The sequence below is a fragment of the Giraffa tippelskirchi genome, chromosome 3 (genome assembly GCF_054371585.1).
Source record: "Giraffa tippelskirchi isolate mGirTip1 chromosome 3, T2T-mGirTip1v1.2.pri, whole genome shotgun sequence".
NCBI classification, from domain to species: Eukaryota; Metazoa; Chordata; class Mammalia; order Artiodactyla; family Giraffidae; genus Giraffa; species Giraffa tippelskirchi.
The window spans coordinates 166,560,783-166,588,526 of record NC_137277.1 but is presented as its reverse complement, the minus strand read 5'-3'; positions in this window follow the sequence as shown (position 1 = coordinate 166,588,526).

Genomic DNA, 27,744 nt, shown 5'->3' with positions numbered 1-27,744 from the left:
CTTAAACAAAGGAAATGTATTGCCTCACAATTCTGGAAGCTGCAGGTTCCAGATTAAGGTGTGTCAGGGTTAGTTTCTAGTGAGAACTCTCTCCTTGGTTTCTGTACAGCTGACTTCTCCCTGTGTCTCACATGATCTTTTCTCCCTGCACAAGTAGAAAGAAAGACATCTCTCTGTATCTTCTTTGTCTTATCAGATAAGGCCCCAGTCTTATCAGATTAGGGTCCCACTCTTGTGGCTTTATTTAACCTTAATTACCTCTCTAAAGGTCCTATCTCTGAAAACAGTCATACTGGGAGCTAGGACTTCACATAAGAATTCTGAGTGGACACAATTCAGTCCCCATCAGTCACTGATGAAGTAGGACAAGGCGTGTTGAAAGCTGGCTGTGCAAGTAAGGTGACACCTCATTGTTTTTAGACAAGGTGCCTTCATTACCTCGGTGACAGTGAGACCTGTTAGTCACCTTTCTTTGGGAGCGATTATTAGTTGGCATTCATAGCTTGCTCAGAAACAGTCTATGCTTTTTTGACATTGTTACTGACAAAACACCTGGAGACAGGTAGAAAACACTTAGGACATGGGAGGGGAAAGATGAGCAATGATGGATTTTGTGGCCACTGCAGAATTCCTGCTTATATAAACAGAAGCCTACATTATAAGGTCTTATACTCTGTGTCACCTGATGTGAAGAACTGACTCATTAGAAAAGACCCTGATGCTGGGAAAGATTGAAGGCAGGAGGAAAAGGGGACAACAGAGGATGAGACGGTTGGATGGCATCACCAACTCAATGGACATGAGCTTGAGCAAGCTCCAGGCAGGAGTTGGTGGTGGACAGGGAGGCCTGGCGTGTTGCAGCCCATGGGGTTGCAGACACAACTGAGCGACTGAACTGACTGAACAAAATCTGTCAGTGGGTCTAGGCTACAGCAATGAGAGAATCTATGGTTCAGTGTCCAGATTCTTCCTGTTACAGAGCATGCATTTGTTTGCTTGTGGGATAATGGGCTGTGTGCCATTCTTAATGACATGGCAAATTGGAGGACGGTGGAAGCACAGGGCATTTTCCGCTTGTGTGTGACAAGAATATGGGCTTCTTGCATTTTAGAAATGGCAGATTTGCAGGATTGAAGAATACTAACAGTCCTCTGTGGATTTTTTTGGAGCTTTGCACCCAAGGAGACTCTTACATACAGTTAATGCCTTGCCGAGATTGATAGCAGGTGTGGACACCTGGACTTAGCAAGGCTGGCCAGATTCTCTCTCCTACAGATTTGGAACTGGAACCAAAAGAAATTGGTTAATTGTTGCTGATGTCTGGACCTAAGGGTATATAAACACAGAAGCTATGAGGAAATTATATCCAAATGGACCCAGTGAAAGCTGTTTGGCAGAGATTGAAGATTGAATTAGATATGCAGAAAGTAGCAGAGATAGATTATGGAGAAGGAGAGAGAGAGAGAGAGAAAGAGAGCTAGAGAGACGAGAGATAGAGAAGCAGAGACTGAGGAGTAATGGTTCAGTTCCTTACGGATTCAAAAGTTAAATCTGATTTGCATGGCCTTGTCTGCAGGTAGGTAGGAGAAATTCATAGAACAGCAGGAGGACTATTGTTGTGAGTTTTGGAAATCTCCAAATGATTTTAATTATGTTAGTTACAGTTTAGATTCTTGTCTAATCTTTATTTTACTAAAAAATACTGTCTTCTAGAACACATATGAAGCCATAGACTCTGTTGTTTAATCCTGAAGGTGTATTTCAGCATAAAGAACATTAACATTTGCAATGAAATCCTTTCAAAATATCTCAAGATATTTCTATATAAATCCCAGAAATATTTTTTTACAAATATCTATATTTTTTTCTTTCTGGTCCACTGTTCTCACTCACCACAGCTGTTCCCATGCATCTTGCTCCAATGACCTGCTTCTCAAAAAAACGCTTTTGCCCTTCATCTAACAGCCTCCTGAGAGTCCCTTCACTACTTTTTTTTTTTTTAGTTACAAATGCAAGAAATTTATAGAAGAATAAGAAGGAAGAGAGAATGAGAGAGTTAAGATAAAATTCTCCTAATCTTATACAGACAAGGCAAAGACTGCAAACACTTTACTTTTGTCATTTGTATACCTGTGCTGCTGCTGCTAAGTTGCTTCAGTCGTGGCTGACTCTGTGCGACCCCTTAGACGGCAGCCCACCAGACTCCCCCATCCCTGGGATTCTCCAGGCAAAAACACTGGTGTGGGTTGCCATTTCCTTCTCCAGTGCATGAAAGTGAAAACTGAAAGTGAAGTCGCTCAGTCGTGTGCGACTCCCACTCTATTATTCTCTGATTTCCCTGATGGCTCAGATGGTAAAGGATCTGCCTGCCATGCGGGAGACCTGGGTTCATTCCCTGGGTTGGGAAGGTTCCCTGGAGGAGGGCATGGCCACCCACTCCAGTATTCTTGCCTGGAGAATCCCCATGGGCTACAGTCCATAGGGCCGCAGAGTGTTGGTCATGACTGAGACTAAGCACAGCACAGCACAGACTTGTAGTAACATATAAAACGATGATAACATCTTAGAATTTTGGATCTGAGAAAGACTTCTGAAATCTTTAAATTTAGACAACAATTCTACAGATGAAGACACTTGGTCCTGGATTTGAAAACCACCTTCATAAAGTTACACCTCTAAATAACAGCAGCTGAATATATGAATGTGTCAGAAGAACAAAACACTGAACTCCACATAGAATTGTCTAGTGCTGAGCCAAGAAAGAATTTGCAGATAATTTCTTTAGCTTCCTTATTTTGTAGTGAGTACTCTTTTGGTTAAGAAAATCAAGTGACTTCCCTAGGTCTGGAATCTAATTAGGATTGGAGCTAAAACTTTACCTTGTTCTCAAAGTGCTTTGATGAATGGTTTTATCACCTTAGACAGCTGGCTTCCAAACATTTTATTATTTTAAAAATGAATTCATTGTTTTAACAAATTAATACGAGAAATTCTAATTGATAATACTGATAATTCCTTGAATGAGGCAGTGTTTGACAATTTCCCCCAACACACACACACACACATACACACACACACACAGAGTCCTTGTAGTCCCTAGGGGGACTGAGAAACTTCCAGACCTCTGTAAAGCAGAGTTTGGAAACCCTACTTGGAAACACTAGTAGCTCAGAAGGTAAAGAATTGGCCTGCAATGCAGAGACCCAGGTTTGACCCCCGGGTTGGGAAGATTCCCAGAAGAAGGGTATGGCTACCCACTCCAGTATTCTTGCCTGGAGAGTTCCATAGACAGAGGAGCCTGGCAGCTTATAGTCTGTGGGGTCACAAAGAGTTGGATATGACTGAACAACTAACACTTTCACTTTATTTTCACTTGGAAACACTCACACATACCAAGACACTCTCTCTCTCCATTTATGAAATTTGGGAGAATTTAGGCTTTATAAAGAGAATAAAGCAAAGAGAAAAGACATTTATCCAAAAGGTTACACTACAAATTTACAGATAAAGCAGCATAGAACAAAGAGGAGTAAAATAGATAAAATGGAAGAGGAGATCGAAAATTACCCTGAGATCTGGTTTAGGTACATTAAAAATCATTATTTATTTATCTTCCAAAGAAGCAGAAGTGTATGGACTTGATCTCTCTGTTAGACTGATGATCTATTGATCTAATTGATAGATGTTCAGACAAGAAAACAGATTGTCATTCCTTCCCAACATACTGGTCAAACACCAATCATTTCGCTAATTTCCAAAGTGCTTCCTAATTCTCCAAATATCTTTGCATTGTAGGGATCTGCTGACTTTATTAAGAAACAAAGATATCTTCTTGCAAGCCTGTGTTTGTTCTAAAGTCTTGATCAGAACCCTAAAAAGGAATTTCCTGGACTTTCCTAAATACTGAAAACACAGATTTGGGTAATGCATGCTAGGAGAAGGATTAACTGAGGAAATTTATCAATCCAGCACAAATGAAAGGCAAATTTTAGGCAATGGAGTCAAAATGAAGAATAAGGGGATGACATTTCTTTTATGACTCATTAGTGGAAGAGTTCCAAAGCTGGCTTCCCCTTAGTCACAACCATCTGTCAAATATTATACTGAAGGTCTATTCTAATAACGTTCTTAAACTACTTTTGAATATGAAATGTTACTGGGATCGGAAACAGAGATTTTTCTAAAATTAAATTTTCATATTCATCCCTGTATATTAAAAACAACGAGCCTAAATCATGACTTGGAAAGGATTAGAAAATGTTTTAAAGTCTTAAATACATATTTTCTATGAATAAGAATGTACTCTTTCTAATTAATTAATATATAAAAAGAAATACATATATATATATACACATATATTACAGTCACTAAAAAAGTTAACAGAGCACAACAAGAAATCAAAGTAGTTTAAATTTAAACCTGAAAAGAAACAATTCTAATGTCAGACTAGAAAAGAGCGATTTAGGACGTATTTTCAATAAGAGATTTTTATTTACTATTTTAGAATTTTAAGGACTATAAAGTAGAAACAGGCCTACCTGAAACTCAGACTAAAAAAATTCTGCTGAATAATTCTGATTCTAATATATTCTCATTTATCTACATCAAAATATTCTTATAAAGAGAAGGAAGCTATTATTGTGCTAATGTTGCCCTCCTTTTAGAGTTCTTAAGTACTCTGGTTAAAGGTTTTATAGAAATTTTTGGCCAAATAGATTTCTGTATAAGAAAATTCAGAAGAAAAGGATACATTCATATTATGATCATGAATGTTGTAATTAAAATGAATGTACTGTATCAAAGTCACCCCCAAAAGGATTTTTGTTTCAATATCTGCTTTTATAATTTCAAATAATTACAAACTGAAATAATAAATACATTTAAATCCAAATTCATTTGGTATGACTCTAAACTTGAAATGAAAATGAGAAGGATTTGCAAATAAACAATGTGATCATCTTCACCTTATTATGGATAATTGTCATTTAGTTTAGTTGGGATGGCTAATTCTGTGCCTGGGCAGAAGAATTAAAGGTAAGAATAATATTGTCACTATATCGTAGTAGGATGAACCAACACCAGTTTGAAAATAACATCAACATTTTCATTTTGCAAAAGATTGAAAATGTCTGGACTATAGCTAGTCCTTCAGGCTCCTCTCTGTCCATGGAACTCTCCAGGTAAGAATACTAGAATGGATTACCATTTCCTTCTGTAGCGGATCTTCCCGATCCAGGGATCAGACCCAGTCTCCAGCATTGTAGGCAGATTCTTTACCCTCTGAACCACGAGAAAAGTGGCTGGGAAATATTTGAAAGTGTGTGCTGGGGTGAAATGAACTCTGGAAGTAGAACCAGAAAATCTAATTTGGAGTCCCATGTCTGCCGTTTATGCACTGTATGACCTAGGTCAGCTCAGTCATCTGGGGTTCAATTTCCTTATCTGTAAAATGAGAAGATTGTACCAAAGAATTTTTCAAAAACCCTTCAAAGTTAAAGTATTTGTGATAACTCTAAATGCTTATATGTTTTAAAATTGAGAACCTAAATAGAAGTTATCTATTAGTGAATATGGCTTCCCTAGTGGTTCAGATGGTAAAGAATTTGCCTGCAATGCTGGAGATCCAGGTTCAATTCCTGGGTTGGGAAAATCCCCTGGAGAAGGGAATGGCAACCCACTCCAGTATTCTTGCCTGGAGAATCCCATGGACATGAGGAGCCTGGTAGGTTACAGACCCATAACATCATAAGGACTGAGTGACTAACACTTTCACTTTCACTTTCTTTGACGACAACAACAAAGGATTACAGATGGCATAGACTCCATATATAATGAATATTATATATTGGGCTTCCCAGGTGGCTCAGAGTCCGCTTGCCGATGCGGGAGTCTCAGGTTCAATCACTGGGTAAGGAAGATCCCTTGGAGAAGGAAATGGCAACCCACTCCAGTATTCTCACCTGGGAAATCTCATGGACAGAGGAGCCTGTTGGGCTGTAGTCCATGTGGTCTTAAAAGTGTTGGACACAACTTAGTGACAAAACAATAATGAATATACAAAAGGGAAAATTCCCATACTTGAGAAAATTAAAGAGGAGACATGACCAAAACCTTAGGGCATCAATATAGTATATACCAAGGACTATAACTTAAAAAAAAAAAAAAAGACAACCACCCTCTGTACTAACACACTTACATTCTACATTAAATATATTCCTACTGGGAAAAAAAATGGAAAAGATTTTAACTTTTACCATTTGAGGAATTTTAAAGAAGAGATTATTGAATTGGCTTTTTTGATTTAAACGTTCCATGTAATGACACAAATTGAGTTGCAAAACTGACATAGCATTGTATTTTTAGATATTTGATAAACATTGAATATTATTACTTTTAGTTTTCCTCTATATCTTAGAGCCAAGAAATATATTTTTAGTGGTCTCAGATATTTTCTTAGCCTTTGAATGTTTGTAGGTACTGAAGCATGGGCTTATACTGCCTAAATAATAAAAGTAACCCTGCAGGATTTCTTCTATTAATATTTCTTAAATGAATAAATTCTAGTCCTGTGCAACTTTCAACACTCAGTCTGAGTCTTGCCACTTTTCCTCTTTATCTCCTTCTTTTTGGAGGTGAGGGTAAAATTTCTCAGGACTGATTGGCTACACAGTTATTGTCAAACCATTTGAGTAACACAGGACACTTGATAACATGCCAAAGCTTTATCCGCCCTCCAAACACCATTCCTGCCCGAGTAGATGCTCACAGAATTTGAGTGAGGCAGCCACAGTGAGGAGTAAGAACAGGTCCCCTCTTTACTCTCTCCCATCTCCCATCCCTAGATTTGGATGAGATCATTGCAGCCCCTCCGGTCTCCTTTTCTCCCTCCCCAATGTTCTCCAACTATGACTTATTCTTTGATCCCTTCCTTAGAGGACAGGATCCGGCTACTGCTAAGTTTAGGAAAACATGAAATAATACCTGTGCTGGAAAGAATTAGGAGAGGATGCCTGAAGAGCTCCTTCAATCCTACACAGTCTTTCAGGGGAAATGTAACAGACTCCATCTGCATGGAGGACCCAAGCGTTGTGGAGAATGGAGAGGGTAGGGGAGCGGGAAGAAGTGGAAAATGAACCCAAAGTACCAACCAAGAGGATATGGTGAGGATTCTGAATGTAGTCTATAGGGGACAAATTTCTTGCTCAGCCATTTACCGTATTTAATGATGGCTACAATGTGACTTGCACTTGTCTGAGTTGCTTGGTGTCAGCTTGGTTTCTACAAAGTCACTATCTCTTCCATTATAGCCCTTGTCTCACACACAAGGTTGCCAGATGAAATGTGAGATGACCATTAAGTTTGAATTTCAAATAAGCCATGAAAAAAATTAGTATGGCTCCAATTTTCTATATATACTTCCCACCCCCCCAACCAGAACCTGGCATCATTTTCAGGGATCAGTCAGCCTAGCCTGACCCATATTTCCATTTTCTATTCATTCTCCTGATTTTGCATTGCTCTTCTTATTAACTCTATCTCTTGGCTTCTGGACCCATGCATTTGTTATAGATGAGCAAGCACCATAGAGTGCTTCTAAACAGAACACTCCAGAAATAAGAATCTCAGTTCAGTTCAGTTTCTCAGTCATGCCTGACTCTTTGCAACCCAATGGACTGCAGCACATCAGGTTTCCCTGTCCATTACCAAATCCCGGAGCTTGCTCAAACTCAAGTCCATTGAGTCGGTAATACCATTCAATCTTCTCATCCTTTGCCGTCCTCTTCTCCTCCTGCCTTCAATCTTTCCCAGAATCAGGGTCTTTTCAAATGAGTCACCTCTTCACATCAGGTGACCAAAGTATTGGAGTTTCAGCCTCAGCATCAGTCCTTCCAATGGATATTCAGGACTGATTTCCTTTTTGGATGAACTGTTTGGATCTCCTTGCAGTCCAAGGGACTCTCAAGAGTCTTTTCCAACACCACAGTTCAAAAACATCAATTGTCTGGCACTTAGCTTTCTTTATAGTCTGACTGTCACATCCCTACATGACTACTGGAAAAACCATACCTTTGACTACATGGGCCTTTGTTGGCAAAGTAATGTCTCTGCTTTTTACTATGCTGTCTAGGTTGGTCATAGTTTTTCTTCCAAGGAGAAAGTATCTTTTAATTTCATGGCTGCAGTCACCATCTGCAGTGATTTTGGAGCCCTCCAAAATAAAGTCTGTCACTGTTTCCATTGTGTCCCCATCTATTTGCCATGAAGTTGTGGGGTTGGATGCCATGATCTTAGTTTTTTGAATGTTGAGTTTTAAGCCAACTTTTTCACTTTCCTCTCTCACTTTTATTAAGAGACTCTTCATTTTCCTCCACTGGGGAATCCCAGGCTGGCACAAAACTTAGTTCAGTAAACCATCACACCCATGTCTGAGACCAAATGGTTGTGGACCCTCCAAAGATAAAGACAAGACCAGACCCACATAGGTCAGGCCACTGGCAAACCTGTAAGCAGGTCAGGAAGCAATGGTTAGAACTGGACATGGAACAACAAACTGGTTCCAAATTGGAAAAGGAATATGTCAAGGCTGTATATTGTCACCCTGCTTATTTAACTTATATGCAGAGTACATCATGAGAAATGCTAGACTGGATGAAGCACGAACTGGAATCAAGATTGCCAGGAGAAATATCAATAACCTCAAATATGCAGATGGCACCACCTTTATGGCAGAAAGCGAAGAAAAACTAAAGAGCCTCTTGATTAAAGTGAAAGAGAAGAGTTAAAAAATTGGCTTAAAACTCAGCATTCAAAAAACTAAGATCATGGCATCTGGTCCCATTACTTCATGGCAAATAGATGGGGAAACAATTGAAACAGTGAAAAACTTTAATTTGGTGGGGGGGAGCTCCAAAATCACTGCAGATAGTGACTGCAGCCATGAAATTAAAAGATGCTTGCTCCTTGGAAGAAAAATTATGACCAACCTAGACAGCATATTAAAAAGCAGAGACATTACTTTGTCAATAAAGGTCCATCTAGTCAAAGCTATGGTTTTTCCAGTAGTCATGTTTGGATGTGAGATTTGAACTATAAAGAAAGCTGAGCACTGAAAAATGATGCTTTTGAACTGTGGTGCTGGAGAAAACTCTTGAGAGTTTCTTGGACTGCAAGGTGATCCAACCAGTCCATCCTAAAGGAAATCAGTCCTGAATATTCATTGGAAGGACTGATGCTGAAGCTGAAACTCCAATACTTTGGCCACCTGATGCGAAGAACTGACTCATTTGAAAAGACCCTGATTCTGGGAAAGATTGAAGGCAGGGGGAGAAGGGGATGACAGAGGATGAGATGCTTGGATGGCATCACCAACTCAATGGACATGAGTTTGAGGGAGCTCTGTGAGTTGGTGACGGACAATAAGGCCTGGAGTTGCAAAGAATTGGACACAACTGAGTGACTGAACTCAACTGATTCAAAATATTGATCAAAAGTAAGCTCCTAGTAGAAATAAATTCCCATTTACAATGCATGTAAGATTCCAAATGTAGCACATTCTTACAATGCTATCATACACTGTCATAGACAAATTATGTGCCATTATGAAACCATAGTTAATAACAGATAATTAATTTGTCTGTTAATTACCCCCTGTTTTGTAACTTTGAAGTATCCTTTTTGCAGAGGTTACTACTTTTTGTTCCAGCTCTCCAAATGGCCCATGAATATCAACCCACCAGCAGCAGGTGAAGGATTTTTTTAGCCCTTAGGCATAGCTAAATCATTAGAGATTTTGTGTTTTATTTTTTTAATCTAATTTGCAGTACTTTTTTGTTTCAAAAACTAGGAACTGTAGGAATGGTCTTCCCACTAAGACAGGACATTAACTCAGAAAAATACCTTGTCTCATAGGCTGAGGTGGATATAACTCATAACAAAAGAGTATGAAGTCATTTGAAGAACCAGGCCTTTTTTAAAGAGAAATATTTTTCGAAAACCCAATGGCTTATGATAAATGTAAATATTTAAATATTTTGTTATAAAGCATCCCAGTTGAATCCAGGGTGGGTTACTAATCATGAGACCTGGGTGAATTTAAGTGACTTTTTGCCCTTGTACCTAGTAAAATACATCTCTCTGACACAGAAATTTCATACAACTCTGTACTTTAAAAGCAACTTCCTACCAATCATCCATGGATTCACTCCTACCACTTCATTCCAAACTCTGCTCAAATCCAACTTTCTCTGTGAAAACCTCTCTTTATTAATCAGGTTGGAGAGAGGCTAGACACTGCCCGGAACCACTCCTGTGGAACTTTATTAAACACCCTTACTCTTGCACTCCATTGTGTTAATGAACATGTTTTCTCTTCACTCCCCTGTTAGCACCCCAGAACAGAACACACTTCAGCCAGAGCTTCAGAGCTCAGGACAGCTCCTTCTACACGGCTTTTCAATCTTCTGCAAGGACTGGGCTTACTGTTGCAGTGGACCTTTGGGGTTGAAAAAAGCAGAAACTGGATCTACCTAACAAGTCAAAAGGGAAATTCTTGGAAACAAAGTGGGCTGCCTAATAGGATCATGAGGCCACTCAAAGGGCATGATTAGAAGTGCAAGAACCAAGACACCAGGAACCACTTAAAAACCTGCTTGATGGTGGTCCAACTCCCACTGTTTTCAGACTTTGCCTCACTCTGCTCCTAATTTCAGTTCCAAGAAGAAAGCTTTATATTAGTTCATTCTGAGCCACCAGCCCTCCTACCTCCTTACCAAAAGAAACATTGGACACTTGAACCATTCTATGTCATGTCAGAGAAGAATTTACCCAGTTAGAAATAAGGGTGTTATTATTTCTAATAGATAGATGATAGATGAGGAAGCAAAAGAATCAGCCAATAATCACCATACATTTATTGAAGACAGTGGCATAGGAACCTCTGCAAATTTCTTAGGATGCCTGTTGTAATAAAAGGCAAAGTAATAAAGGAGAAAGAGCATGGGCATTGGAATCAGAACCACTTGGCTTTGCTACTTACCAGATGGGTTGCTGTTCCTTTCTGAGCTTCCATTTCCTCAACTGCAAATAGATTTACCTCTTGAGGTTAGCATGTGGATTGTGTTAGATAATATGTGAAAGTACCTTCTGCAGTAAGTGACATTGAGTAGGCCCTTTTTTTTTAAAATTGAAAGATAATTGCTTTACAATGTTGTGTTGGTTTGTTTCTCCCATACAAAAAATATGAATCAGCCATATATATATGTGTGTGTGTGTGTGTGTGTGTGTATGTATATATGTATGTATAGCCATATATATGTATGTGTATACATATATATATATAGTCCCTTCCCTCCTGAGCTTCCCTCCCACATCGCCTCCCCTCTAAGTTGTCACAGAGTGCCAGCCTGGGCTCCTTGTGTTAAATAGCAGCTTCCATCAGTAGCTGCTAGGCATTAATGAACATGTTTCCTTTGAAGAACATAGGCATTCTTAATACTACTAGCTTCAGTTGTTTTGGTCTATAGGGAGACTTGTCCAGCAATTTAAAAAATAACTCTGAAGCTTTGTGCTTACTCTTACGAAAGTATTTTCTCTTCAGAAAACTTCAACTACTTTATGGTATTAACAGACACAAACTCTAAAGTCACTGGTGCTTTCAGTAAGGAATACTTTCCTAACTCTTCCATTTAAGTATTGCCTCTTACATTATGGTGATTTGAAAAATCTTTGTTGTATATTTTCTTTACATGTTTACTTAATGTTTAACTCAACCCCCCCCACCACTGCCACACCCCTCGCCTTCCCCACCATACAACTGTTCTTCTACCTGCCCCCCACCACCTCTGTCAGCAAAGAGCATCATCCTCTATCCAACCGCTCACTAACACTTTGTCATTTTCCTAGTTATGCTGACATCTTGCTCCAGAGTCTTAATCACCAGGTCTCGTGGATTCTGTCTTCAAATATTTCTTGATCCATCAACTTCTTTCCAAATATACCACCAGCAACTGAGCCGTCATTTTTTCTGAATCCTCTCTGCTGTGTTAGTTTCATGTAGCTCTTTTTCCTGATGCTCACGTGTTGCTGATAGATTGGAATCTTCTTGCCTGCAAAGCTGACCTTCCCATCTTCCCACATCACAGACTACATGTTTACAAGTTGCCTCTCCTTCCAGCTACCTCCTGCTCACACTTGTCTCCCAGCTTAGATGTTAGTTTCTCAGGAAAGTTCTCCCTAGTCCCACTGGAATTAGTTTTACTACTAAGTGTACTTGTGGAACTCTGTACTTCATTATTCTTCTCATCTGGATTCTTAATATAGGAAAATGATTATTTTCTGGTTTGTTTATTATTTATTACACCCACCAGACAACAGATTCCATATAAGCAAGGACTAGCTCTGTCCTACTAATCATTTGTTGATACTCAAAAATATTTAATACATAATGTATGCAGTTATTTTTATTACTTTTATTAACATCTAATATTTATTAAGGATTGCTATATGTCAATTACCATGTCAAGAACTTTACAGGCATTTATTCCATCCAACTATCTCATAAGTAAGGGATTATTTTTAGTATCATCATTTCAAAGATGAAGGAAAAGAGCCTTAGGAAAGTTCAAAGTCATGGAAGTTCACATGACTGTCTTTCATAACTGGCCTTGGAACCCGGCTCTTTTCAAAATTAGCCCAAGCTCTTAATATACTGAGAGTGAGTCTTAATATATTCAATTCAAGACAGTACACAGGCCATTTGAAGGCCTTTATTAGGAGCAGCCACTATTATCATGACCCCCTGCATTTAGATTTAGAACCACTCTGTGTAATATTCTGATTTATAGGTTCTAAATCTAAAATGCAGGGGGTCATGATAATAGTGGCTACTCCTAATAAAGGCCTTCAAATGGCCTATGTATTGTCTTGAGGGTTTCACATATACTATTTCATTTAATTCTCATACAACAAATCTGCTACATCTCATTATTCCCTTTTAAGTGAGAGAGAAGAGGCTTGTCAAGGTTAGTTAAATTTTCAGAGGTTCCCCTGCTAATTGAAAAACATGCAATGAAGTTAGGACCCATATCCTCCGACTTCTGGGCTCAAGGTCAAATTCCTAACTGGTCTATAATGGGCCCCTCCTCCACCCTCAAGCCACTGCCCCCATTTCTGCCATGGCATTGGTGGTGCTTGCTTGCCCTGGCTTCTTCCAAGACCCCAGATCAGACTGGGGGGCTCATTGGGACTTTTAAGAGCACTAAGTGGAAGTCTGTGCACAAGTGTGTGTGTGCTCAGTTGTGTCTGACTCTTTGAGACCCTCATGGTCTGTAGCCCACCAGGCTCCTCTGTCCATGAAATTTTCCAGGTAAGAATACTGGAATGGTTGCCATTTTCCTCTCCAGGAGATCTTCCTGATGTAGGGATCAAATCTACTTTTTGTGCATTGGCAGGTGAGTTCTTTACCACTGTGCCACCTGGAAAGCCCCTATGTAAATATATTAAGTAAATTATATCATGTAAACATACAGGGGCCAGATCTTCTCCTCTACTAAAACACTTAGCAAGATTCTCTCCAGGGCTTTGTTTAAGCCACATGTCTACCCACTGTATAGCTGCTGCTGTTGCTGCTAAGTCACTTCAGTTGTGTCCAACTCTGTGTGACCCCATAGACGGCAGCCCACCAGGCTCCGCCCTCCCTGGGATTCTCCAGGCAAGAACACTGGAGTGGGTTGCCATTTCCTTCTCCAATGAATGAAAGTGAAAAGTGAAAATGAAGTCGCTCAGTCGTGTCTGACTCTTAGCGATCCCATGGACTGCAGCCTACCAGGCTCTTCTGTCCATGGGATTTTCCAGGCAAGAGTACTGGGGTGGGGTGCCGTTGACTACTCCGACCCACTGTATAGGAACAAGTGTAATTCTCTGAAAATGCTTGAGTTTTAGTCATTCCTTCAGAGAAACTCTTCTTATTTAAAAACTCTGATTCTTTCTTTGCTGTGAAATTAAATTCACTTTAACATATAGCTATAATTCCATTAATAAAGATTTGGGATGGCACATAAAAAAAAAACAAAAACTCTGATTCTTAAGCCTTGGTGACATTTTCCACTTAATCACTGGAAAACTCCTTATTTCTAAATTTTGGAAGCTCAATAGTCAAACAATATCATTGTCTATTAAGATTCTGAAATGTTGTGGACTGCCTATCATTTTCTCTGTTATAATAGCATATCTCATTGTTTTTTAATGTTAAAATAAAAAACTATATATATGTGTGTGTGTATATATATACATACGTATATTGCTATTATATATATACACATATATATTGTTATTCTTTCGGAATTAGTATCATGCATTTATATGTGGTATATATGTATATATATATATATATATTATTTTTCCTTAAGAGTTTTATTTTATGAGTTACTCTGCCTTATCCAAGCTTATTTACTCAAATCGTTACAAGTTTTCTTTGGTTCACTGTCATTTAATTCCCATCTGTCTTCGCTATCTATGATGCCAGGTCAGTAGCATCGCAAAACCAAAGGTTGCCAATAAATTTGTGGGAGTGGTTTGAGTTGGGGAAGATGAGAGGAAAGATATTCTTGTTCCATAAAAGACACCATTAAATATATGTTCCCCTGGAATTCAGTGCAAAGTGGAACTTCCCCCCTTTCCCTGTCATCTCAAGACCATCCATTTACAGACCTCTCTTTTACCTGTAGAAACCATATGAAGTATCTGATGCACCTCACTTAATGTGCAGGCTTAGTTCCCTAATGCAGGAAATTCCCTAAATTTATACTGTCTGTGATCTACATTATAATAATCACTCTATAGTATATTTACCAGTCAACTTGCTTATGTGGATGACTATACAACATAAGCCCTTATTCACATTTTATTGTGTTCCTTTCTGCAGCCTTGAAACAACTTTAAAAGGACCATAGATTCTAGTATTTATTCTAGTATTTGAGTTTAAGAAACAGAGCAAGTATATTTTCCTTTTCTAAAAATGCCAACATTTCATTTCCATCCAGACTGCTCAGAAACACTATTTCCTAGTGGGACCTCAAGAAGAGTCTACTGAAGCTCGTGTTTCCAAACAAAATCTTTCAAAACGTTTCCATTCATCCCAGGATTTAGAGATGGGTTTCACCCCACTGTGCTGGAAGGGCCATCACCACTCGCAGTAGCCTGAGTGTGCTAGAGCTCCCTGGCTGGTGTCATGTTCATGCCTGATACCCAAGTCCTCTCCAGTTTCCTGGAAGATCATGGACTCCCTTCATCTCCCTACTATGTCTGCACACGACTGTCCAGCTTTCTCATTAGCACCTGTTCAAGGGACACGAAACAGGGATTCAGAAGCAATCTGACTGCTGTGAATACTGGGGACACCTTAGGTTGTACTACTGACCCTGCATAGATCAGTTTCCCTTCTTATAGGAAGCTTGAGGAAAGAAGATTGGGGAATGGTACTTACAGCAGGTTAGATAGAATCACCAATTCAATGGACTTGAACTTCAGTGAACTCTGGGAGATGGTGAGGAACAGAGAGGCCTAGTGTCCCTCTAGAGGGACCTAGAGGCCTAGCTCCATGGGGTCACAAAGAGTTGGACACAACTTGGTGACTAAACAACAACCTCCTATAGCAGGAGGAGGCACCTCTCTCTAAGGGTGAAGATGAAGACGTTGATGATAGCAGATGCCATGTGTTGAATGTGGTGATTGTGCTAAGACCTTCCATTCATCATCTCATTTAATCCTGTCAACAACCCTGCTAGCTAAGTATATTTATCTATTATTCTCCAGCAGTTTTCTAACAGATTTATATGTATTAATTCACTTAATGAGAAGAATGCATTATACAAATACAATTTTTACATATGGGAAACTTCAGGTCAGGTAAATTTCTGAGATCACACAGTATATGAAGTCTGGTTCAAACCCAAGTGGTCCACCCCAAAGCCCACACTCTGGACTGCAGCATGATAGGTCTGTCCAGCAGCTTGCTTCAACAGAGCACTTTGGTGGTGGTAGGTTCTGAAGTGAAGTCTAGCTCTTCAGTCTGTTTGTGGAGTGTTTTCTCAACTTGCTCTGTGGTCTACAGCTTCTAAGAAGGTTCCTAGTGGTCTCCACCTCTGATGTTCCCAACCTGTGCAATGCCCTTCCCTGAGTGTTGGCTGGACCAGGGCTTTTCACCTAATGTGCAACTATGCAACAGTGGCAGGATGTCACCTCCAAAATTAGATTTAAAAAAAGACCATGTCTCCCATCTTGCTTGCACTTCTCCTGAGTGGCAGTTCTTACTTGCTTACCTGCTTAATGAAGTGAGCAGTCATGCTGCGAGCACCCTATGAAGAAGCCCACATGGCAAGGAACACCGGGCAATCTCCAGCCAATGGCCAGTGGGGAACAGCTATGCTCCATCCAAACCATCCAGCAAGGAACTGAATTCTGCCAATAACTGTATAAATGAACTTGGATGTGGATTCTTCCCCATTCAGGCCATAAGATTGTATTATTGGCTGAATGTTTCTGTCCTCCCTAAGTTCAAATGTTGACCTCCTAATTCCCTATGAGATGAGCTTAGGATGTAGGCCTTTAGGAGGTAATTAGATCATAAGGCTTCAGCTCTCAGAAATGGATTAGTGCCATTTTATAACTAGAGACCCCAAAGAGCTCTCTTGCATTTTCTGTCATGTGTGGATACAGTAAGTCAGTCACTGACTCTTCCCAGAACCTCTCCATGCTGGCACCTGATTTGGGCTTCCAGCCTTCATAACTTTAAGAAATAAATTCTTGCTCTTTATAAATCTCCCAGTCTATGGTACCTTGTTAGAGCATCTTGAATCAACACCTTAATTACAGCCTGGTGAGATACCTGAGTCAGGGCCCCAGTTAGACTGTGTTCAGATTCCTTATCTACAAAAGCTATTAATATAATCTAATAAATATTATTGTTTCAAGCTACTAAATTTGGTGTAAATGTTGCAGTTAAAGATAATACACTTGGCTGACCCAAAGAAATAATTCATCTTGTCTCAAGATTTTATTAAGCACTCAAAGGGTCTATAGAGAATCAATGAATTCCCATGATGAAATAAAAGCTATGCATTTAATATTTACCATTAACTGATTACTTACCATACATCACTATACTAAGTTCTTTTTTTTCACATTCAACATTTATATTTAAGCCTCACAACTTTGGGGAGGAACATTTTTAGTCATAACTATATTCATCAAATTATATTTAATAATGATATTTTGATGTTTATTTTCAGCTATCTCATCAATCATTTGGCTCTCACTAGAGATCTATGCCTTAACCACTAATGCTGAAGAAGTTGAAGCTGAATGATTCTGTGAAGACCTACAAGATCTTCCAGAACTAACACCAAAAAAAGATATCCTTTTCATCATAGGGGACTGGAAAGAAATAGTAGGAAGTCAAGAGATACCTGGAGTAACAGGCAAGTTTGGCCTTGGAGTACAAAATGAAGCAGGGCAAAAGCTAACAGAGTTTTGCCAAGAGAATGCACTCATCATAGTAAACACCCTCTTCCAACAACACAACAGATGACTCTACACATGGACATCACCAGATAGTTAATACCGAAATCAGATTGATTATATTCTTTGCAGCCGAAGACGGAGAAGTTCTATACAGTCAGCAAAAACAAGACTGGGATCTGACTGTGGCTCAGATCATGAACTCCTGCCAAATTCAGGCTTAAATTGAATAAAGTAGGGAAAATCACTAGGCCATTCAAGTATGACCTAAGTAAAATTCCTTCTGATTAAACAGTGGAAGTGACAAATAGATTCAAGGGATTAGATCTGATAGGCAGAGTGCCAAAAGAACTATGGAAAGAGATTCATAACATTGTATAGGAGGATGTGTTCAAAACCATCCCCAAGAAAAAGAAATGCAAAAAGGCAAAATGGTTGTCTGAGGAGGCCTTACAAATAGCTGAGAAAAGAAGAGAAGCAGAAAGCAAAGGAGAAAAGAAAGGTATACCTGTGTGAATGCAGAGTTCCAAAGAATAGCAAGGAGAGATAAGGAAGCCTTCCTAAGTGAACAATACAAAGAAATAGAGGAAAACCGTAGAATGCGAAAGCCTAGAGATCTCTTCAAGAAAATTAGAGATACCAAGGGAACATTTCATGCGAGGATGGTCTCAATAAAGGACAAAAATGATATAGACTTAACAGAAGTAGAAGATAATAAGAAGAGGTGGCAAGGATACACAGAAGAGCTATATAAAAAAGACCTTAATGATCTGGATAACCATGATGATGTAATCGCTCACCTAGAGCCAGATCTCCTGGAGTGTGAAGTCAACTGGGCCTTAGGAAGCATCACTACAAACAAAGCTAGTGGAGGTGATGGAATTCCAGTTGAGCTATTTCAAATCCTAAAGGTGATGCTGTGAAAGTGTTGCACTCAATATGCCAGCAAATTTGGAAAACTCATCAGTGGCCACAGGACTGGAAAAGGTCAGCTTTAATTCCCATCCCAAAGAAAGGCAATGCCATAGAATGTTCAAATTATGACACAATTGCACTCATCTCACATGCTAGCAAAATAGTACTCAAAATTCTCCAAGCCAGGATTCAACAGTACATGAACTGAGAACTTCCAAATGTACAAGCTGGATTTAGAAAAGGCAGAAGAACCAGAGATCAAATTGCCAACATCTGTTGGATCATAGATAAAGCAAGAGAATTCCAGAAAAACATCTACTTCTGCTTCATTGGCTACACTACAGCTTTTGAGTGTGAATCACAACAAACTCTGGAAATTCTTAAAGAGATAGGAATATCAGACCAGCTTACCTGCCTCCTGAGAAACCTGTATGCAGGTCAAGAAGCAAAAGTTAGAACTGGACTTGGAACAACAGACTGGTTCCAAATTGGTGAAGGAGTACATCAAAGCTGTATATTGTCACCCTGCTTATTTAACTTATATGCAGAGAACATCATGCGAAATGCCTGGCTGGTTGAAGCACAAGCTGGAACCAAGATTGCCAGAAGAAATATCAATAACCTCAGATATGCAGATGACACCACCCTTATGGCAGAACACAAAGAGGAACTAAGGTGACTCTTGATGAATGTGAAAGAGGAGAGTGAAAAAGCTGGTATAAAACTCAACATTCAAAATACGAAGATCATGGCATCTGGTCCCATCATTTCATGGCAAATAGATGGGGAAACAGTGGAAACAGTGAGAGACTTTATACTCTTGGGCTCCAAAATCACTGCAGCTGGTGACTGCAACCATCAAATTAAAGGACACTTGCTCCTTGGAAGAAAAACTATGACAAACTTAGACAGCGTATTAAAACGCAGAGATGTTACTTTGCCAACAAATTCCATCTAGACAAAGCTATGGTGTTTTCAGCAGGCATGTATAGAAGTGAGAGTTGGGCCATAAGGAGGGCAGAGCGCTGAAGAATTGATGGTTTTGAACTGTGGTGTTGGAGAAGACTCTTGAGAGTCCCTGGGACTGCAAGGAAGTCAAATTAATCAATCCTAAAGAAAAGTAACTCTGAATATTCATTTGAAGGACTGATGCTGAAACTGAAGATCCAATACTTTTGCCACCTGATGTGAATAACTAACTCACTGGGCCCTGATGCTGGGAAAGATAGAAGGCAGGAGGAGAAGAGGATGACAGAGGATGAGATGATGGACGGCATCTTCAACTCAGTGGACATCATTTGAGCAAGCTCTGGAAGATGGTGAAGGACAGGGAAGCCTGGAGTGTTGCAGTCCATGGAGTCACAAAGAGTTGGAAACGACTGAGCAACTGAACAACAACAAAGAGATTTCTTTTCTCAGATCTACCTGGAGTATTGGTTTCCCTCTCCAGTATTAGCCAACTTGCTGAAAGTTTTCTTGAAGGTCACTTCTTTTTATGTGGACCAATATTACATTAAGAAGATGATCAGACTTTACTGTTATGAATGCTCATTGTGGTTTAGATACAGAACCTACAGCTTGCTTTTTGTAATATCTGCTGCACCCATGCCCGTTGCTTCAGATCACTTATGATTGGGATGGATTCCTTTTATTGTTGTTATGCCCCTGCAATGTTTTGACTATTTCTATTGTAATCCTCTGTGTTTTGTTGATGATGGAGTCACAGCATTGAATGTGTAGAAACTTCATCTTTTTCATTAACATGGGGACTAAAATTGGATTCCTCTTCCGATATCACAATAAAGGGTATATTGTCTTTCATTATGCAACCTCTCAACACACACACACACACCACACACCATACACCGGTTATAATAGATCAGGATGTTCTATTTGAGTGCTTGATGCTCACTGTAAACCCAACGTGAATCTGTTATACTAAGTATTTTAGTTCTATTAGTTGCTTCTTTACATTTTTCACATGTGCAGACAGGCACCTATTTGTAAAAAGGCATATCACTGTCAAGACCGTCATATGCTCAGCTTCCTGGGTTCTCCAAGACTACACAGTCTGTGCACTCAGGATTTCACACCAAGAGCAGAACTGAATAAGCCCACATGGCAGATTCATTATTTGAAAAAATCAGTGTATATTCAACACATATGAATTTCATTTACCCAGTGCACAATCTAGAGATAAACTTTCAGTCCCTTTATATTTTATAATAAAAAAGGATTTAAAAATTGATGTTTAGTTTTTTTCCTTAGATAAACATTTCTAACATAATTGCTGAGCTCCTTAGATGCCATTCCATTTATTTTTTCTGTATGACTTTTATTGAAGTTCTGTTTAAGTTCAGGCACCAGGCCACTGAAAAGCATGGAACATTTAGGCATTAACAATTTCTTCGAGAGTCTCGTGCCAGATAACTGCTGGTGTGTTTTAACTTTTAACCCCCCTTTCATCCCCTTAACCCTTTCATTGAAAAATCTGATTTTCAAAAGAATTGATTAGTTGTTAGAGAAGATGGGAAGTCCTTCTTTCTTGGGGTTCTTTGGATGCCCTTCTCAACCCTACATGGATGCAGGAACATAAAAATAAGCAACAGGTTTGGCATTATTGTTGAAATATAGAGCTCTACATTTTTCTACTCTGAGACTGTGTTATAACCCCAGCCAGATTATCGTGGAAAATGAATGACTTTGATATTTTAGTGATCAATATGGATTACTAAAATACAAATAGCAGGTCTTCTGCAGGCCAGGTGAATGGTGATGAATAGTTTTGGGGAATGTGTGGACCACTTTAGTCATTATATGATCGGGGAGAGAGGAGCTAAAGGAAGAGAAAGGTTGAAGAATGACTCTCAAGTCTTGGCTTCATGATGGGTGGAGTCATTCACAGAGACAGGAAATCCAAGCTTCAGTTTTCAGTGAAAAATAGTGGATTTCTATTTGGATATGTTGAGTAGGAGGTGCCCGACAAACCTTTAGTTGGAAATGTCTAGCAGGCAGTAGAATATATTTGTCTGGCATTCAGGCCAGTGGTCAAGACTCGGAGTTCGTGGGGAATGGAGGGATTTAAAGTAATGAGAGAATGTGCATGTTAATGGATTGATATGTTGCTATTTTTAGACAAGGAGACTTAAACCTACAAAAGTCGGGTGAAAGAAAAATGCCTTTGGCATCAATATCTGTTCAAAAGTTTCATGTCCATAAGCTTAACTGTATGTGACTTAATTCTTTGAAAATATTTATTTAGCTCTTACACAAAGGCTCACCGTGAGATTATTTGGGCACCGAGGAGGATCTTGCCCTCGTTCCAGGTGGAGATAATTAACCTCACACATTGGATGGATGGTCCTCTCAGGAGTCATCCTTCTCTACCTCTAGAAAAACAACTGTAAATTAAAATCTGGTTATTATTATACTTATTTTATAAAATTTTGTAAAAATTAAAAAAAGCAGGCATGTAACAGATTACTTAACAAATTACACATCACCTTTTAAGAACAATTTCTAAAGAGAGCTATCACAGTTACCTGTTTCCATAAGAATGCCTTGTATTTTAAAAGCCACAAAACATGCATGGCACACACGATCAATTTGTGTTCACATGTTGGGAAAGCTGAAGATTGGCTGGTGGCTATGCTAATCTAGCTGGGCTTCCTCAGATATTTGGTTGTCAGGGATCGAACCTGGGTCTCCCGCATCGCAGGCAGATTCGTTACAGTCTGAGGTTGTCAGCTAGCTATCAGCTCAGGCATCTGGGACTACTCGGCTCCACATTACTCTTGTCCTCCTGCTAGCTGGCCCTCACCTGTCTTCACGGCGGCGATGGCAGAGACACAAGATAGCAAGTCTGAATGCAAGCCCATTTCAAGCGTTTGCTGGGATCCTATCTGCTAAAATCCTATTAAACCATGTGCCTACCCACTGCTCTGTTTAAAATGGATAACCAACAAGGACTTACTGTATAGCACGTGGAACGCTGTTATATAACAATGTTATATAACAACCTAAATGAATCTGAAAAAGAATAGATATCTGTATATGAAAAATTTCGCTGTATACTTGAAACTAACAAAACATTGTTTATCAACTATGCTCCAATATAAAATAAAAAGTAAAAAAAAAGGGAGAATAAAAAAATATCTCGTTAGCCAAAGCAAGTCATAGATGTGGTTGACCCTGGTGTAAATGTAGTTCTAAGTTGTTTGGCACAGAGTATGGGTATGGGTATGGGGAGAAGGAAAGAAACTGGACTGGCACTGCAGTCTATCACAACAGCAAGGCTCCTGTCCATGAAAATGGGTCTCTGGAAGTAATAGTTAAATACATCTCTCCTATCGTCTACTTAGAGTTAATTGGATCAATAGCTATCACTATCCAAAGGTAAAAATCTAATTAAGATGGTAGAGACACATAAATATATAATAGATAAACAACAAGGACCTACTATATAGCACAGGAAACTATATCAGTATCTTATAATAACCTATAAAGGAAAGGAATCCAAATATATATACATATATATGTATGCATAACTGAATCATTTTGCTATACACCTAAAACTAACACAACATTATATATCAACTGTAGTTCAATAAAAATAAATAAGATAAAGATGTAGAGAAGCAAAAAAGCTTCTCCATTTGAAGTAAACATTTATATTAGAGTCTCTTCCTAAGTTTAAGATTTTACTATAGTTTAAAATTATTTCCACCATTTTGTCCTTAATAATATCACATGAAGAGAATCCTTTACATAAACACATCACTAAATATATTCATCTCTTCAATTGCTCAGTACTGTTTATTATATTTATTGTGTTATACAGCAAAAAAATATATTAAAACATGGCCTCTGCTCTCATATTTAGAAAAATGGGAAGCAAATCACATATAATGCAAGGCGATATGTGATTATAATAAAATTCAGTCTAAGTTCTACACAATTTTGTGCCATCATGGTTTGAGCCCTATGTTAGTTGCTCTAAGTTTTTCATCTCTTATAATACTCAATGAACACACATAAGTAGGTATTTTTTCTCTGTTTGTCAAACTAAGGTACTGAGGTCTAGAGCCTTTAAGAAAGGTGCTTAAAGTTCCTTCACCTTCCAAACATTTGATTCAGATTTGAACCTAACTCTTAAGTAACCTCAGAACCCAGATACTTTCCATATCCAAATTGCCTCCTTCTCTTAGGAATCCTCTCTCCATTTATTAATATTATAGTGGTTCCTTGTGAAATTTGGATAGGAGACTACATTTTTAATAGAAAAGAGCAAAAGAGAAAAATCTTTTTGGTACTATATTAATTTAGGGTTGTTAAACTTTTGAAATGAGATTATAGTTTCACCAGATCTTTGTTATGTAAGGTATTTTAACTCATCTTTTCATTACACAAAATTATGTTGCAGGTGCCAGTACATATTAAACATTTTTAGCAATATAAACAAGACATTGGTTACATCTTTTAATATTTTGCTGATGAAATGAAAGTCTTCCAAGCAACTGTAATAAATTCCATGATCTCTACCCTTTGAGACTAATTAGTTGGTACTACAGAACATTTAAGAAAATGAAGCACCATTGGCAAACATCAGCTCTTTCACAGAAAGCTTCCAAATGATTCAGAAATGGGCTTCATGAATTTACCCTGGCAAGACATGTGTTAAGATAATGTGAATATTACTATTACTTGCCTAATAAATGCATAAAGAAGAAACTTGCTTAAATGTATAATTTAATATATTAATTATTAAACATGGTCATTAACTCATTGTTATACAGTTATTAAAAACATCTGAAAGCTATTGAGATTTTTGAAAATTTAACCCTAAGGCAGGGTAGTAGATAATCATCAAATATTTTGCTTTAAAATAACAAATAACTATCTTCAAATTGAGTGTGGAATACATAAACCATATTAAAGCAACATTTAAATAAACTTTGGCAAGTATTTTTATTTCTTCTAACTTAAAGTTTGTCAACATTTAAAATTTTCTGATTCTGGACAGAAGGGCTACAATGAAAATTCTTGATCAATTTTTATATCTGATGCATAAAGTATAGATACTAGATGTATCTCTTTATTAACCTTATAGATAAATACTTCCTTAAGAGATTCATAGTAACAAGAAACGTAAGCTGTTAAGTATGCTTCTACGGCAGATACAAGAAAATATCTTAAACATGCCAAATAAGATACCTATAAAAAAACTACACATTTTGAGACTTGTATGAAAGGGGCAATAAAATCAGCACAGAAACTTAAGTCAGAAAGTCATATTTGAAATTTTGCTTTTCACTTATAATCCTGACTGTACATGTAAATCATCTGAGACACTGTTAAGACGTATCAATTCCTTGGGCCTCATCCCAAGATGCTGAATTAATCTGTGATGCTTGTACTGCTTTGTTAAAACATCCACCTCTGCCTCCAGAGGCATTTTTAAATGCATACTCAGTTTGAGAAGCACGACATTAGGTCTAGCTGCTGAGCCTGAATCCTCTTCTAAAAAAATGGGATGACATTGATTATTATCAACTACTTCTCAAGAGTTTTTAAGAGACTCAAATGAGATATATACATGTGTTATATCAGCTTTTAGTGCTAGGCGTTTCAACTCTGTTAAATTGCTTTAGTGAATCAAATAATCCTCTATGAGAGTAATGTGGTGTGCCTCTGTGTGTGAGAGAGAGGGAGAGACAGAGACAGACACAGAGAGAGTGATTCATCAATTTGGATGTCATTTCCTTTCTGTGGATCTGCCTTATTTTTCATGTAGAACAAAATATTATTAATGGATATTTTAAAATATACTTGATAGATTTAACATATGATTTGTATTTTTCCAGTTAGGTTAAGCATCTTGTCTGATAAATCTTATTTCTGTGGTTCTCCATTTATAAGCTAATTTGTATTTCTACACTTTTTTAAAAATGCTATTTATTAGAGAAGTGTTTTTCAGAACATAGAAGCAATACATGCTAATAGATAAACTGGAAAATATAGAAATGTAGCAAAAGAAATCAGCTATGATCCAGAAAAAAAGCACTGTTGACAGTTTTATTTGCTCATTTCTCTATTTAGTTCTTTTAAAATTATTTGTATGATATCATTCCATCAGAAAATGTCAACATTTATCTGTTACATGTTTTGCAAATCGTTTCTGATTGTGTTACCAGCTTATTTATTTATTTTCTTTTGGGTACACACTGTTTAAAATTTTTTTATAATCAAATAAACTGACTTTTTTCTATGATTTATTTTATTGTTTTTAGATTTTTAAAGCCTTTTCTTGATCCAGTGTTAGACAAATATTCACTGTATTTTCTACTTTGTGACTTTTTTAGCTATCTCACTGATCCATTGTTACCATGGAGTGTGGATCAAATATCACATATAAATGTAATTTCAGATACAGGCACACAGTTAAATTTCCCTGAACAATATAGGCATGCATTTATTCTTTTAGTTTTCTTTTAAACCTTGCAATTAAATCAAGCAGAAAGTCTAAGCCTGAGATTACTGAGTCTTTGAAACTTTTAACACAAATATTAATCTCCTTTAAAAAACAAACAAAGTGGAGGCCTTGGGCTCAAAGTTCGAACAATAGCATCGAGTGAGCTTCACATGTGGAATTTATTTTTACAAGTACTTTCTATATTTGGCAATTCATAAATGTTTTCCATTTATGCTAATGGTATAAAGCTTCTTACAAAAATACACGTATTTAAGCTCTAAAAAGTGTATGCATATAAAACTAAGTGAAGAAGAGTAGAGGTGATACAGGATAGCACAAAGATCAAGGCAAGAGAAGTGACCTGGGTTTCCATCCTGCCTGTAATGGTTCCCAGCCATTGCTCCAGGCATATTACTGCACTTTGCTGACTGAGCCTCTCGCCCCTAACCTGTAAAATGGGGATGGTAATAGTGCCACCACATAATTTGGTTATGAGAATTAAGTTATTTATTCTTTGAAAAAAAACTTACAAAAGTGCTTCATGAATATTACTATTATCCCTAATAAAGTTCCTGAAATTTAATGTCCCCTGAAATTTAATTTTAGAGATTGTTTAAGACAATAGTTCTCAAACTTGGGTATGTTTAAGACTCACCCTGAGAGGTAACAAAACAGAGGCCCAGTTTCCCTGAAACTGAATCAACCCTGGTCTTTTAATCAAATTCCTTAAGGGATTCTTATACCCCCATAAGTGTAAGGACCACTGGGACTCCATCAAGAACTACTGATGAATGTGAGGAGCTAACCTAAAATTCCTGGTTAACTATTCTGTTTTCCCAGACTGCTGCCTTTTTTGATGTCAGATACAGTCCTGGGAGAATAGGGGGAAAAAAAACCAAGTAATAATTGTTGAATGAATAAACAAATAAATGAACTAATATGAGTAAGTTAGCACTAATTAACTAGAGGATTATCCAGTTTCTCAAATCAATTTTAACTTTAATATCATTCTGATTAATGTCCCAAAGGAGCTTTTTTGAAAGATGACAAAATGGTTTTGAATTTCTTCTGAAAATAAAACTAAAAATAATTTAAAAGAAAAGCAGCCTTGAAAGACTTTTTCCATTGGGAAGAAAATATATTATAAAGCAGCTATAAACATTATGGGAGTAGGTCCAAAATTATAAATGTGATTAATGGCAAAGAACAGATATTTATGCAAATTCATTTACACATAAGTATTTAATATGTCATAAGTAGAGCATTTTGAATTCAAGATGAAATTTTTTTTAACAAATGATGCTGTCATTGCAATCCATATAATATGCTTTAAAGAGGAGTAGAGAAAAATCAGAAATGCATATTCACCAAGATGTATTCCAGCTGTGTTAAAATTACATGTACATCAAAATTAAATCATAGAACTACAAGAAAGTATATATAAATATTTATATAATAATGACTAGGAAAGACACTTCTAAACGTAAAACCAAATCTTTCACAGAGAAAATGAAATAAATGCATACCCCAAAAATGAACATAGTCAACCAGCACATACACACAGACAGGAAAAAAACATTGATTATCACTCTCATTATGGCAATGAAAAGAAACCATTTTCAACTATCAAACTGACAAACATTAAAAATTTAAAAATATTGACAAAGATATTGGGAATTAAGAAACATCAGGCACCGTATTTCATAGTATAAATTTCACAGAACTTCTGGGGAAAATTTTAACCAAGGTTTTTTAAAAGTCTTAAAAATGCACAAACTCTTTTACCAGTAATTTCCCTTGTAGGACTGTAAATCAAGAAAGTTATCTAAACTATGGAAATGTTT